The sequence below is a fragment of the Artibeus jamaicensis genome, unplaced genomic scaffold (assembly GCF_021234435.1).
Source record: "Artibeus jamaicensis isolate MK-2021 breed Jamaican fruit bat unplaced genomic scaffold, CSHL_Jam_final contig_452, whole genome shotgun sequence".
NCBI classification, from domain to species: domain Eukaryota; kingdom Metazoa; phylum Chordata; class Mammalia; order Chiroptera; family Phyllostomidae; genus Artibeus; species Artibeus jamaicensis.
Genome location: NW_026521837.1, coordinates 3,512,065 through 3,526,092, shown reverse-complemented (window position 1 = coordinate 3,526,092; position 14,028 = coordinate 3,512,065). Strand labels below are relative to the sequence as shown.

The window sequence follows — 14,028 nt, the reverse complement described above, 5'->3', positions numbered from 1 at the left end:
TAAATGATGCTAGTCTATTGTTTCCATGTGTTAATTAGTATTAGTCATGTCTTTTTATTTTTTAAATTTCTGATCCTCTGACATCTTGAGTCTTGCTGACCCTGGAGAGGCTGGCCCTCCCAGGGTTAGACAATTCCTAAAGATAGTAGAGGCTCACCTAGGAGCATGCCATTTACATATAAATATAAAATTAGCCCACACCCAACTATCCTGCATCTGACTCCCACAAGGCTCTCACACTCTGGACCACTTGCCCTCTGCTCTTTACACTGCAAGGCCAGGTGCCCACCCAAAACTAGAGACAGCCCAAAAGGTCCTGCTAAAATTATTCAAACAGGCCAATCCTAAATCTGCCCACCCTGCCTTGCCTGTTCTTTCCCTAAATAAATAAATAAATAAATAAATAAATAAACTAAAAGCTTTTAGCCACGTTTGCTCCTCCCCTCTCACCGACCATAATTCTTTCCCATATGTTCCTTTGTGACGTGACAAAGGGACTTCTTGGGAACTATGAGTAACTGACAACCTTTTGAATGGTAGTCATCTCGTCTGATCTGTTGATCTCACTAGCACCTGAATAATAATAAAAGCTATGCTTAAAAACATATTTCTTACATAAACTTATAAAGAAAAGGTGGTACTCCTTAGAGTCCTCAGTCCAGCGAAACTCATTCTACAAGAGAATAGGAGGTATAGCCTCCAGTTAGTTCTTTCCTTTATTATCAAAATAGGCAAAGCATGCTGATTGGTAGAATATTTTATCAGAGGAGAGCATATAAAAGTCTTTTTATTGATCTTGATATGTCAGAGTCGAATTCTTGAACATTCTTTTAAGATCCAATATGCCTATAGTAGAAAACTTTGCAGTAAGTTTCTATTGGTGGTTTCTCGGCCATTAGAAATACTTGAAGTTGTAATTACATTTTCTTGAAGTGATTATTTGAATTATATATTTATGAGAATCGTTTGTTTATTAAAGTGTAAAGAGTTTAGTTCAATATTAGTATTTAAAAAATAATTTGCTGTCTGTGGAGGGGGAGGCCATTAGGGGAAACACGGGCAGACCTTGGAGTCAGGTTTGAAGTTTGCTCTAGTAGAAATAACTTATGTGTTTAAAAAACAAAAGTCAAATTGGTTGTAAAAATAAGTATTTGAGATAAATTACTTTGGTGAGCGCTTCCTGTGATGGCCAAGGACCACGAGCAGTCACAGTTTGGGCCAGTCCTCCGGCAGTCAGGCTCCACTGGTTCTATTTCCTTAGAAGACACACTGGACTCTAGACGAATGAGGCGGGCCACTTGAGCAGGCTTGTAGAAGATGTTTTAGTCTCTGTCTCAGATGGAAAATTGCCTGCTGCCATCTGCTCCTGCTCCAGCTACTACATTCTCGCAGCCCACTGAAGAGCCCAGTAACTGGCCTCAGAAACACATTCTGCCAGGGGAATAGTTGTGTATCACACACACTGCCTTTTATGTTATAGTAGGCCTTATAGGCCTACTATAAGGAATCTGGAAGTAATAGTTTAAAGTTGTATGAGTTCTCATTACTTCATCTGAATCTATACTTCTTTGGGAGGAGTTAGTAAGCAAAATAGAACTTAATGACCTTAATGATAAGGAAAAGAAACATAAAAACTGCTGATACTGCTTTAAACCAACTCCATACACTATAATCATACTTAATCTCAATTTATCAAATGTCTTTATGAAAGTGTAATTATGTCAATATGTGTAAACAACTGTTGATAAAGGTTTCCAAGCCTCGTTAGACACCAGATAGTAAGAAAGCGTGAACGGCAGAGATGCTAGGTGTAATAGACAAGGTCATCCACGCCTGGCAGCCATTCATCCCACTCTTTCCACTAATAAGCCCCAGTTTCTGCTCACAGAGAGGGCAGTGATCTTTTGCTCTCAGGGCAGGTGGGTCTTTCCCCAGTCCCAGGAGACAAATCATTATTGCTTTCTTGACCAGGGTGAAGAGATTGAGTGTGGGTCTGAGGAAAGTAGGTTCAGTAAATTAGAGATTCGGTAAGTTGAAAGTCTAGAATAAAGTATAAAGCTAAAAGAAGAAAGAGAGGGAGTGAGAGCACAATGTATTAAGAAGTTTAAGCTTTTAGAAAAGTTAGAGATACTTATCAAATACTACTTACTACTGTAAGTAAAGGCTAACATTTTATCTTTAACTAGGAGAGTTTAATGACATAGAATTAAATGTGTTTGAACAGACTGGCATGTGCTTTGAGGTCAGTACCTACAATCTCTAAACCTCTTTACGTGTCTAAAGAATAAACACAGGCACAATTCAAGGCTTTTTGTGTCTGTTTACACTGATATGGTTCATCAACTAGATGACTAAGTTTCTAGCCTTTTTTTGCATGGGAGCTAATCATGGGTACAGAGGGACACCACATTGGACCACAGTCATCACAGACATGCAGACACTCTTGTGTTTATAAAACAGTGTCAGAGGCCCTCCATTATGTCTTTTCAGGCATGGTGATAAAGTCCTGTTATACCCTTATACAGAAGTAGTCAAATTTTAGATGATGGCAGCAGAAAAGCCAAAGTAGTTCAGGCTCCAATATAAAGAGGACAATTATCAATCTTTGTACACCTCAAGTTCCATATCTGTCAAGTAACACTTGCTGTTCTTAATTTGCACAGAAAGCACGACAGTGTTGGAGTCGGGTGTCTTCCGCTCACCATCCCACAGTGCTTGCTCTAACGGTGTCTGAGAGCAGGACGCCATGAAGAGGGCATCTGAGGGACGGAGCAGTCCATGTGCATGTGGCAACAGGTGACGTTCTAATTTAGAATACTGGACTCTTCTCTCTAAACTGACAATTTAAAAGTAGTTCAAGTGACTCTGATATTGTGTTAGCTGGTGTTTTGAACAATTTCAGTGTTCACTGCATTTGAATATAACTCGTTTTACTTTGTTTTCAAAATCTACCTACATGAAGACCAATTTATAAATCAAACTTTAAAATGGGCATTTTTTAAAAATTCTAATTTCATCAGTCTCGGCAACAGAATCCAGCGTAAAACAAGCATGTTCTACAGGTTGACAATGTGTTTTATTAAGAATTTTTGCTCTTGGCTTTATTTCTGTTGACTGAGTTTTCTCAGATATGCTATCATTCTTTCATCAGACCTAAAATTTGAACAGTTGAAGGACTTTTTAGTATTCCATTGTAATTATTTCTCATTTTAACATATCTTCTCCCTCCACTTAAAATTTGATAATTTTGAATTGTTTCTTACCCATTTTATACAATACCAAACACTCACAGGTTTCCCTTTTCTAGTCATGCATCTCATGAATAGAACCTCCTATATATTTATTTATATATTTTGGGCAGGTTCAGTTTAATAGCTAAGGTACAAATTTGTGCAGGATGCAAGCCCCTCAGTTTAGCCAGAGCACAGGCTGGATTCCTACTGCACTGAATGTGAGTACACGGTCCACATCCTCACATACCTACTGCACACTGGCGCTGTGTGGTCTTTGTGTTCACAAAAAGTGAAGTCCCACACAAAGGAAGTTCGCATATGCCGGCAACAGAGCTTTATAAGCAGACTGAGTAATTAGAAGTACATCAAAACATACCAAAGTGTCATTTGGTTTTCTTTTGTTTCCCAAACATTTTTTTAAACGCATACCATACACATACAATGGCTGAGCAGAAGTTTTCATTTTGACAAGCAAAAATATAGAAAACTCCCATGGAACTTTTATCACCAGATCAGAACCTAAGGCACCCCTCTCTCTCCAAATTTTCAAATACCAAAATGTGGGTGAGGCAGATAATATATCACAGCAAGTATTCAAAAAACCTAGCAGTTCAGATTCACACCTAAATCAGCTTCTATATGCACTCATATCAGCACTGGGATTCTGTATATGAACAGCCATATCATTTGGCAGCAGCAATTAGTGAAAGAATCCAAGAAAACAGCACCAAACTGATCACATTTCAGTTTAAGAAGAGCGCTATGTCCAATCCATTGCCACAATTTGACACCGTGGAAAGCTGAATGGATCATATCAGAAAACAAGGGCATAAATAAAACCACATACAATCTAGGACCTGAATGTGTGGTGCTATAAATATCCCCAAACCATCAAACACAATCAGCAGCAATACCTGGCAATCTGTCTCCAAATTAATGAAAAAGCACCCAGCTCTCACCTTGCACAAATACACACTCCAGTGGTCAGTGACAAATGCAAGCTGCACTTGCAGGCTGAGAGACAGAGCAGCTGCTCTGTCCTGATCCGCTTAAAGCACATTCAAGTCGAGCAGGCTTTGGTTCTACCCTCTGTCGGTTCGCTGCAGTTTCTCCCATGACTCCATCATCCAGGAATGGAAACCACTGCCCTCTCCCCAGCTACTGAGCTCAGGTGAAAACGCTGAGTTCGGCAAGGTCACCGCAAGGTGAACACAGGCAAAGGGGTTGTATGAGGAAGAGGAACAGGGGGGGATCATCAAGGAAAGACTAAGCTTCAGACAGCTTGCTCTTCAAGACATTCTGAACTCCATAAATCAGAGCTGTGACAATAATCAGAGAAGCAGTAAATCTGAGAATCCCTAAATGGCACTGAGCCAATCTGCTAACCCCAGGGGAACTCTGTAAGTATTAACCTCTCTCTCTTTCTCTCTCTCTCCCCCGCCCCCACCTCTTTCCCACACACACAGACTTCTCTGTAGCTATTCTCATGGCCCAGATATATCTCTCAAACCAAAAAGTTTTTGCAAGCCCTTTCCATGCAACACGGCATAAAGAAAGGTCTTACAAAATTGAGTATTTTCCAAAATCATAATAAAATAATTACTTGGAGAGCAAAATCCTTTTGGCCCATAAACGAATTCATATTAATGAAGTCTTACTTTTTGTGTAATACTAGAATTATGCAAATATTCCCCAATATGAAAAAGATAGTAAAGATGTATTTGTTTCAGAATTTACTGGAAGATTTGATTTAAAATTCTTATAAGAATTCCTAGCATCCTTTTCAAGATTAGTCTTGTCTTCTGCACACTTAATTTGGAGAGGTTTCAAAAAGGCGTTTCTTGTCTGAAATATAATGATTCTGCATGTATATATTATAAACAGATACAAACATGCTTATAAATGTTTCCCTGCAGAATCTCTTAGGTTCTTATTTCCCATATTTTGTTCTTCCTATCAGAAATAGAGAAGTAACAATATTTAATCTTGCAAGTGTATTACAAAACATTATCTCTCTTAGCTGTATATTTTTCTTATAGGTGTACAGATATTTACTGATATTTAGATCAATAGCTTTAATAGGAAATTATTTTAACTCTTCTGGCACTTTCCTCTCCCCTCATCCAACTACCAATGTTCACCAGCCATGTGACTTGGGCAATTCATCTAACCCCCTGGGTATCAATCTGCAACCTATAAAATGGGGACTTGTTACCAGTGTCTGCTGTGTTTACCTCCTGGGTTGGTGTGAGGGTGAAATGGGACAACATATAGGAGACATTGTGTAAATTGTAGAGTGCCAGAATGTACTCACTATATTTTCTTCCGTTCAATTGTTTTAGCTAGTACTGGGACGAAGGAATTACCTTCTGGGTTTTCAAGAGGAGTCAGTCTTCACAACAAAGTGTTTGTTTCAAGTGGGCTATAAATAGAGTTCAAGATTTTACTGAACTGCTGTCCTTGTGGCGGATGGTGATGGCAGCGAGCACATGGCCAGAGTTCCTTCTGGTCTTTGAGGCAGAACAACACCGGCTGAAACCCTGACAGAAAACCCTTCATGTGTTTCGCTGGTTTCACAGTTCACCTGGTGTCCTGTGGTACTCCTGTGTTGGAGGGCCTTCCCCAAGTGGATTAATGAAGAGGAAAGGTTGGGGATGGAATGCCAAATTCACTGCTGAGTTAATTCAATAACAAATGCTTCTGGGCATCCATGCTAATGTTCCTACAATTATATGCGTTATTTAAAGATCAGGTGGTTGGGGTGGGCTGGGGTGGGGGTTGGGGACCAGGAAAGGGACTAACAATGTGAGCACCTGTCCTGTAAAACACACAGGGCTCAGAGACTCATGGATATTATCTCGGCTAATCCTCACAGTAACCCGGTAGCTGTAATTATTTCCATTTCATAGATGAGAATAATCAGTCTGCACACTGTTACCACTGACTGGTAGAGCTTGAATTATGGCCCAGGTCAGCATTGCCTAGGTCCCATATTCAGTGTAAATTTGTTATTTTATAACTTTGTCAAAAGGAAAGTGAAATAAAATTTGGTTTTTAAATAATGGGGGTAGGAAAGGCAAGAATACAAGTACCAAAATATCTTCTTAAGGGTATTTACTAAATGTTAACTTTTACAGTAGATAGAGGCAGAGTCTGACTCAGCCCCACATGGTGTATGTTTCCACTCTCGCCTTCACAATGGCACTCACTCCGGCTGTGAGTGAGACCCTGAAATGGTCAGCAGTCCTATTCATACCAAATCCTCCATTTCTGCATTCAATCTCCCTTTTCCAAACTTCTGCAATTGTTTTGAAGAATACTGGCCTCTGATTATACCCTGCCTCTGCGTTTAACATTCCTACCTGCAAAGTGCACCATCCAGAACTCCTTCATATGCCCTGCCTTCTCATCCTCCCCAAATCTAGCTTTAGGAAGAAATCTATAAATTTGGAAGTCTTGCAGAAAGAATCAGTTTGTTTCAGAATATTTCTATTAAAAAGACATATTACCAAGTTAATAATAAGTCAAAATAAATAGTGCATAAAAAGATAGATACTTTAATCTCAATTCTTCTAGTTAAATTGTGAATAAAAAACCAAAACACTAATGGTACCCTAAATAGCCAATCAACCCTCATAAAAGACGCTGAGTGACCTTCAGCTGTTTGGTATTCAATTCATTGCTCCTTTTGCTCTGAACACACATTTTGACACACACTATGACCCAATTGTTCTAGCAGCCTCATAAAAAAGGAGTTAATCTATTGTAAAGCCCATAACAACATACATTACATATGTATGGCAAAGTGAAAAAGCTACTTCCTCTCAGTCTCAAACTCATTTTAGTTTTGAATGAAGGATAAAAAAATCATTGCCATTTCTTTTAAAATTAGACACTATTGCACTAACCTTTCAATTATCTCTGAAGTTAGATATGATAAAAATGAAAACATAGTTTTTAGCACTTTCTTCAAATTATTATTCAGTTCCATAAAGGTATTTGGTTTTTCAAACACTATGGCCAGTGTTCGCCTGAGTGTCATTCCGCAGCAGAAAAGAAGAGCATATTGCCTCCTTCCTTTCTTTGTCTCAGACTTTTCATTTCTTCTGTTGGATTTTAAGATCCTCATTTCAGAAACATGTATTTAAAAGAACTTGCACTGAAGTTTAAACATATGAAGAAGAGAGCATGTGAAGGCACGGGTTAGCGTTAGTGATCTGGTGGAGAAAGTGAATAAGATGTTTTGGATTTCTGTTGGGTTCTTGCCGCCTTGCCCAGTGATGGCCTCTCCTGGATGTGTCCTACTGGCAGCGTTTGCTGTCACACAAATATTCAGGGAGGTCTGGCTGACGATGGCCTTTGAGTCCTTCCATTTAGGGTGAAGCTGGACTCAGGGATGAGTAGGACAGAGTCATTTCTAGTTTGTGACCTAATGAGAAAGTGTTTTTCCGACACATTTTTCCCTGCTGCTCCTGTCAGTTTGATTCCTTTTCTCAGGCCTTAGAAACAACTCCCCACGATAAGATCTATAAGCCAGGGAAATCAAATACTGCTGAAACATTGAAGGTATTTAGAAAAAAAAATTAATCTGAAATGTGTAAGCTTTGAGCATTTCAACTACTTTGTCTGAATGCTTAAAATCTATCTGTATGTAAAGTCTCAATTGTGTAGTTAAAATCAGGAAATTGAATACTGTCTAAGCAATCATAATTTACTATATTTTAAAGCATAATATTGTTTTTTACTGGATGGTAATTATTTTTTTTTATGCACAATGATCTATTAATGCCCTTTCTGCTCTAAGATGGGAAGAACCACTGTTCTTCCTAAAGAAAGAACAATGAAAAGTTGCCTAAAAACATTAAGTGGCTTTGGAAAAACAAATCCTTTGGAGTATAAATAAGGGAGGGAGGAGAACCTGAAGATTGTTCCTTTGTGAATGCAGGGAAAAGGATTTCTGGGCATTTAAAGTCATTTTAAAATGGACACTCAGGATCACTGGAGATTCTTGAAATTTTTCTACAAATACAGTCTTACAGTATAAGTGTCACCCTCTCACAGCATGACAGTACAGTAAAGACAGGTCATCTGCAATCAGGGCTCTTAGCCACCTGGCAGCCTGAGCTGTTGTTCAACAAGAGCCCTTCTGTAAGAGTTCCTTCTGGGACCCTGGGATGCATGGGAACATGGGTGCTCCAGCTTTCTATCCTGGAGGGTGAAATCTTCAAAACCATCTGGGCCAGTGCCCCTAGAATATATTATAAGATACATCTATATGCCATGGTACAATAATGATTGAAATTTAGAACATGTTACAGTTTTTAAGACGCTTTATAGCACATTTACTGAGTTAAGAATATTCAAAAATAGTGTGTGCAATGTTATCTGAATTTTGTAATAAATATTTAATATTGTAGAAAATCTGAAAAAATATGCATTGCAGTATTAATAGATTTTATCTCTAAGTAGTTTGATTATAGCAATTTTATTTTCTTGAACTTTTTCCATTTTCTATATGTTCTGCAGTCTATTACTACCATGAAAGAAAGAAAGAAAGAAAGAAAGAAAGAAAGAAAGAAAGAAAGAAAGAAAAAAAGAAAGAAAGAGAAAGAGAAAATGAAGACCAGTGACTCTAATTCAAGATGTTTGGGAATTATTTTTGAAAATATATTTCTTGTCAAAGCTAATTCGCCATGCATATAATCTCTGGAACTGAAAAAATTCAGTCTTTAGACCTGTTATTACTATTACTCTCACATTCTGCATTCAAAGTATTCACAAATACAATAAAAATTTTTGAGATGCTGCAGTATAATATAAGGAAAATATAAGGTAGTGATTTCACTGATTTTTAGAACAGAAAAAGAGAGATAGGGAAAAACAACAGATGTGTGTCCATATGGGTATGTAAACTCAGATGTAGAAAGAACAGGTATAGTGCAAATATAAATTGCATGATATACATTCATGAATACATAATCATAGTTTTGGGGTCACTACTTACTTCTGAAAGGGGAAAGATAAACAAACAGTATATCCATAACCAAGAAAAGGTATGGTCTTCTCAAAAATTATCTTGCCTTAGCATGTATTTCAGAGATGTTTTCTGTAATGGCAATGCTAACTTCTTCTTTGGGGGTAAGCAGGGTACCTGGCAGAGAAATTGCATTGCCGATGTTACTGCGGCCTTACTTGGACTTTTGTTTGTGTTCTGTGTCTTTCTGACCTAACTGGGAGTGAACTGGTAGAGAACTCAGGATTATAAGAAAAATAACCAAACATTATCCTGTTAATTAAATGGAAGGCTCCAGGCCTCAGTGTATGTATTTCTTGGGAACAACAGTGTTGAACACAAAAATCTTGAGTCCAGTCAAGATTATTTGGACTCAACCTAAAGTTCAGCTATCTTCTTATGTTTTATTTATTTGTTTGTTTGTTGAAATAGTATTTGAGAAACTGGAAAAATAGCAAGACCAAATCCAGAAATTTAGCATTTTACTTTTCTATAATTAAGTCTTAGCCATGTTTTTCTTTTTAAATTGAAATAAAATTTTCTAACATGCTCATATGGACAAAAAGCAAAAAAATTCACTAGCTGAGCATGGCTATATTTCAAGGGAACAGGTTTTGCTATTTAAACAAAAAGTTAACACAAATGAAATTGAGAGCTCACTATGGTCTTTAATATATTATTCAGCTAGAGGTTCAAAAATATACAATGTGGTAAGTTCAAAACAATAATTTTCATTAAATGCTCTTCAGAAAAATAATAAGCAGTACTTTTATTTATGTTCTGTCCTCATTTGGACTGTAACTAAACAAATTTATATTTGTATTATCTCTACCCTTTAGTTTTGCTATTGTTAGATTTCCAGTTATTTTTGGAAAGTAAATAAAGTTTGGGTATACTTACATTTTATTTTTATGGAATGAACTACTGTCATTTATTACATTTCATTTTGGTTGATTAAAAAACAATTGAAAAACTCAATTTATGCATTCACGTAGAAATAATAGTAAAGCACCTGTTTATGGATACTATTTTATCAAGAATAAAATTTAAAAAATTTTTTTACTTTAATCTATGTAAGGGGACTAATCACTCTATGTCCCTATTTAAAATTTAGTAATACCTCTGGTCGCTGCCCACTTCGACCAGAGGGGAGAGGGAAGGGAACTTAAGGGGAAAAAGGGGGAGGGATTTTGAGGAACAAGTATGAATGACACAGAGATGAGGACTGGGGGGGGGGATGGGAGGGAGGGGGGAGACTGGGCGGGGGGGGGGAAGAGAAAAAAAAATGTACTTGAAAAGTAACCAAATAAAATTAAAAAATAAAAAATAAAAAAATAAAATAAAATAAAATTTAGTAATACTATTAGGACAACTTTCTGTTTAAATTTAAATATCTTGATATTAAAGAAAGTGATATCTACATCCCCTTCACCACTACAGTGTTTCTGTGTATCTGGCTGTATACATACATGTACATATGTATTCCAACATTTATCTATGTGTAGAGTTTTATATAGTTATAAGCATAGTTCATATACATATATTTTGTTTACCATATGACTTTGATATTTTATGAGCATTTTCCTTGTATCATGAAAATAAGATATTTGGAAAAAACTTTGTAAACTTCAAAATATATAAATAAAATAATTCTTATATTTGTTATCTCAAATGCATGCATATTATTTTATATTAATAAAATGTAGGTTATTTATTTATCCCTCTATTTTGGGGCACAAACTTTGCTGCCAGTTTTTCTGTTAAAATCATACTATTAAGCTACTAAGAATATATTTTTCTGTAGATTTATTTTTTTAAGTCTTCTCGTAGAACAAATTTCTAGAAAAAAATCCCTGGGTTAAAAAATTTATTCTTATAAGAAGCTTTGTTTTTAAGTGCCCCTAAATTTAGTATACTGTAGCTTTAAAGCATCTCTTTATGGGATGGAGGGTGAGTGAATAAGCATATTTATAATTATTTGTTATAGATTATTTTGAATATTTTAATCCATATGCCAATTTTCTGTGTTCTGATGGTCCAAGTTGTTTGTCCAATATTTTGTGGCCATGTTTATCTTTATCCCTAGAACAAGGATGAACAATAAACATTTTATCTCAATAAAATATTAATTATATGTGATACTGATCTCACAAGTTTTATTTATACATGCTGATAAGTTCTGACTATAAAATCTGTTTACAAAAACATACATGTTACTCAAAGAACCCATTATAATTTTTATGTGATAAATTCCATGTGTAGATTCTTTGACGCTTTCAAAGGACTGGTGCAGATTATAGTATTAAAAATAGTCATGAAAATTAATAATAGAAGAGAACAGTCATTGTTTCTATGTTACAATTCATAAATCACTTATTCATTAAGAGGCATGTTTAAGATTATTCACATCTTACTTATATTTCATAGTTTTAATGATTATCTTAAAATGGTGTTTTGATACCATTCAATTTTTGACATTATTTAAACTGGAAAAAATAGCCTACATTATATGAGTCAAAATAAATTTGTACTCATGTAGGCTTGCTTTCTTAAACTGAACTTAGGCTATTTCAATAGAGAAATTATACTCACACACAGGACAGGATTTTCATTCTATAAGTCTACAATAAAACATCATCATAAGGACATAAAATCTGCATATGCAAAAGAACTTTCTTAACACCAGTAAAATTTTGCACTGATATATTTCCCATTTTTGCTTTTATCTCCCATTGCCAATTTTGATGAGGGAATCAGAGAAATAAGGAAAATTTATGTACCACCAAGAATCAGCAGCAGATGGAGAGGTGTCCTGCTTTGGTGGAAAGAGAACAAGAATGGGAGTTTGGTGGTATCTGCCACCTCCAGCTGAGCAAGTCACTGCCCCTCCCTCTGTCTGCTTTTCCTTATCTGTCACATGAAATTTCAGTCCGAATGGATACTGAAATGCCATATAAGCTGAGGATCTAAAAAGTTCTCATTAAATGATAATCTTCACTAAATTTTATTAATTTGGTGTTACAATGATTTGGAATGAACTCCTTGAGTTTTATGACTAGTCAAGTATAAATAATAATGCAATATGAAGATATTACCATCACGTCATACCAATATTTAATCATAAAGCAAAAAAAGAAAGGGATGACAGGTAAAAACTGAAGATATAATCATTCAATACAACTTTGCAGTCGCACAACTTCCAAAGTGGCTCAATAGTCATTCTCAAAATATTTCTTCTGGAACTACTTCCCTCCATAGGTCACATGACATTTCCCATTAAAAGAACAATAGAAAAGAAACTATATAATGACGCGCAATCTGCTGCGAAGAGGTGACACCTTGAGAGAGAGGGAGGGGAAGGCTAGGAATGAACAAGTGAGGCAATAAACATCTCTACCCACCACAGGGAATCCATAAATGCTATCAGGTGGCTGCAGAGAGGAAAACAAACAGATGAAAGATTTCAGAGGTGGAAGAAGACCTGCTGTAGTTGAGCCCTATTTCTCTCTAATGAGAAGATATATTACCTAAAACTAGTTTTTCCCTTTCTCACCAAAGTTCTAAATGACATCATGGTCAATGACCTCAGCAGCAGAAAGATGCATTTAAAGGGATCTGCCAATTGAGATCCTTTTGATGATAAAGCCGGTCACCCTCTGGTCATAAACCTTGTATATCATTCTTTTCTGATATACAAGGTCCTAAATTAGGCTAAAACAGTTAAGAGAGTGAAAAGAGCCTATGTGTCATCAGAAGTTTCTTTATGCTCTTTCTGAGGAAAAACGTAAATTATGGAGCAGTGATTTAAAATGAGTATAATTATATTAATTTTCCAGATGAGAAAAATGAAGCTTAAGAAATTCAGTGTCACTGTCATTAAGTCACTATCATCCAGTAAGTGTTCAATCAGCAGCATTTTCTTAGATTTAGCCCAAAGAGAGATAGGCAGCTGGATTTTAATAGCTCACATTATGGGAATATCTGATATAAATCCTGCTGTCTAAGAATTTTATCAAACAAAGCAATTAGCTAACTGGGACAGATTCCAACCCAGACCCTAGGATCTAAGTACAGGGCTATAACTTTGTATTAAATATCTCAGTAAAAGTCTTTATGTTAAAAGAATTATCTTCACCAGTGGCATTTTACTTGGTTTTAATAAGATGATCAGATGTGAAACTCTTAATTTTAACAAAATTAATTCTGTGGGGAAATTGCCACTTTTCACCTAAACATATCAGTAAGTTTCCACACCTACATTTCATGATGTCCTCTCCTAATATGAATTCAACATTTTACTTCTCATTTAAGGCTATAATAAACGTCTATCAAGCAAGACTTAAATTGAACTGTTCAGGAACCTTTCACTTTGAAGAATTAAACTATAACTCATAGTTAGGGATTGTTCAATTGAGGACACTAACACCATGGACAAAAAACTCCCTTGTTACAAAGTCACATAAATGTGAGCATTTGAGTCAGGCCAAGAAAATACAATGAGATTTTCTATTTAGTTGTTATTTCTACTTTACTACAAAGTTCTGTCTCATGATTTCTACTGAGGTAGTTAGGTTGTTTTTCCCTGTTGTTAGAGATCAGTGCTCCAGTCAGCCACAGCAAGACAGCCCATGATTAGAGCAATCCAAATAAACCACTTCCCTATCACTCTTATGCTTTACTCCTAAGTGAAAGTTGAGGTGAACTGAGGCAGTTACTATTCTGTTGTGGTCTTCGGTCTTGGTCTTTCCAATGAATAGCATGACTGTTTTTTTATTTTAACCA

At 36.2% G+C, this 14,028-nt stretch overlaps 1 protein-coding gene across 4 annotated transcripts in view; it reads right to left on the bottom strand.

Moving 5' to 3' along the window:
- ARHGAP24 (Rho GTPase activating protein 24) overlaps positions 1-14,028 on the bottom strand; it is a 513,936-nt gene that overhangs the window by 163,548 nt on the left and 336,360 nt on the right. Inside the window, exon 1 of one of the 4 annotated variants that reach the window (XM_053666370.1) lies at positions 4,193-4,572. The exons of the other annotated variants lie outside the window; for them this stretch is intronic. The gene's annotated coding sequence lies outside the window, so the exon portion shown is untranslated. Of the gene's footprint in view, positions 1-4,192; positions 4,573-14,028 lie in introns of those variants that run through there. 4 annotated transcript variants of the gene reach the window in all.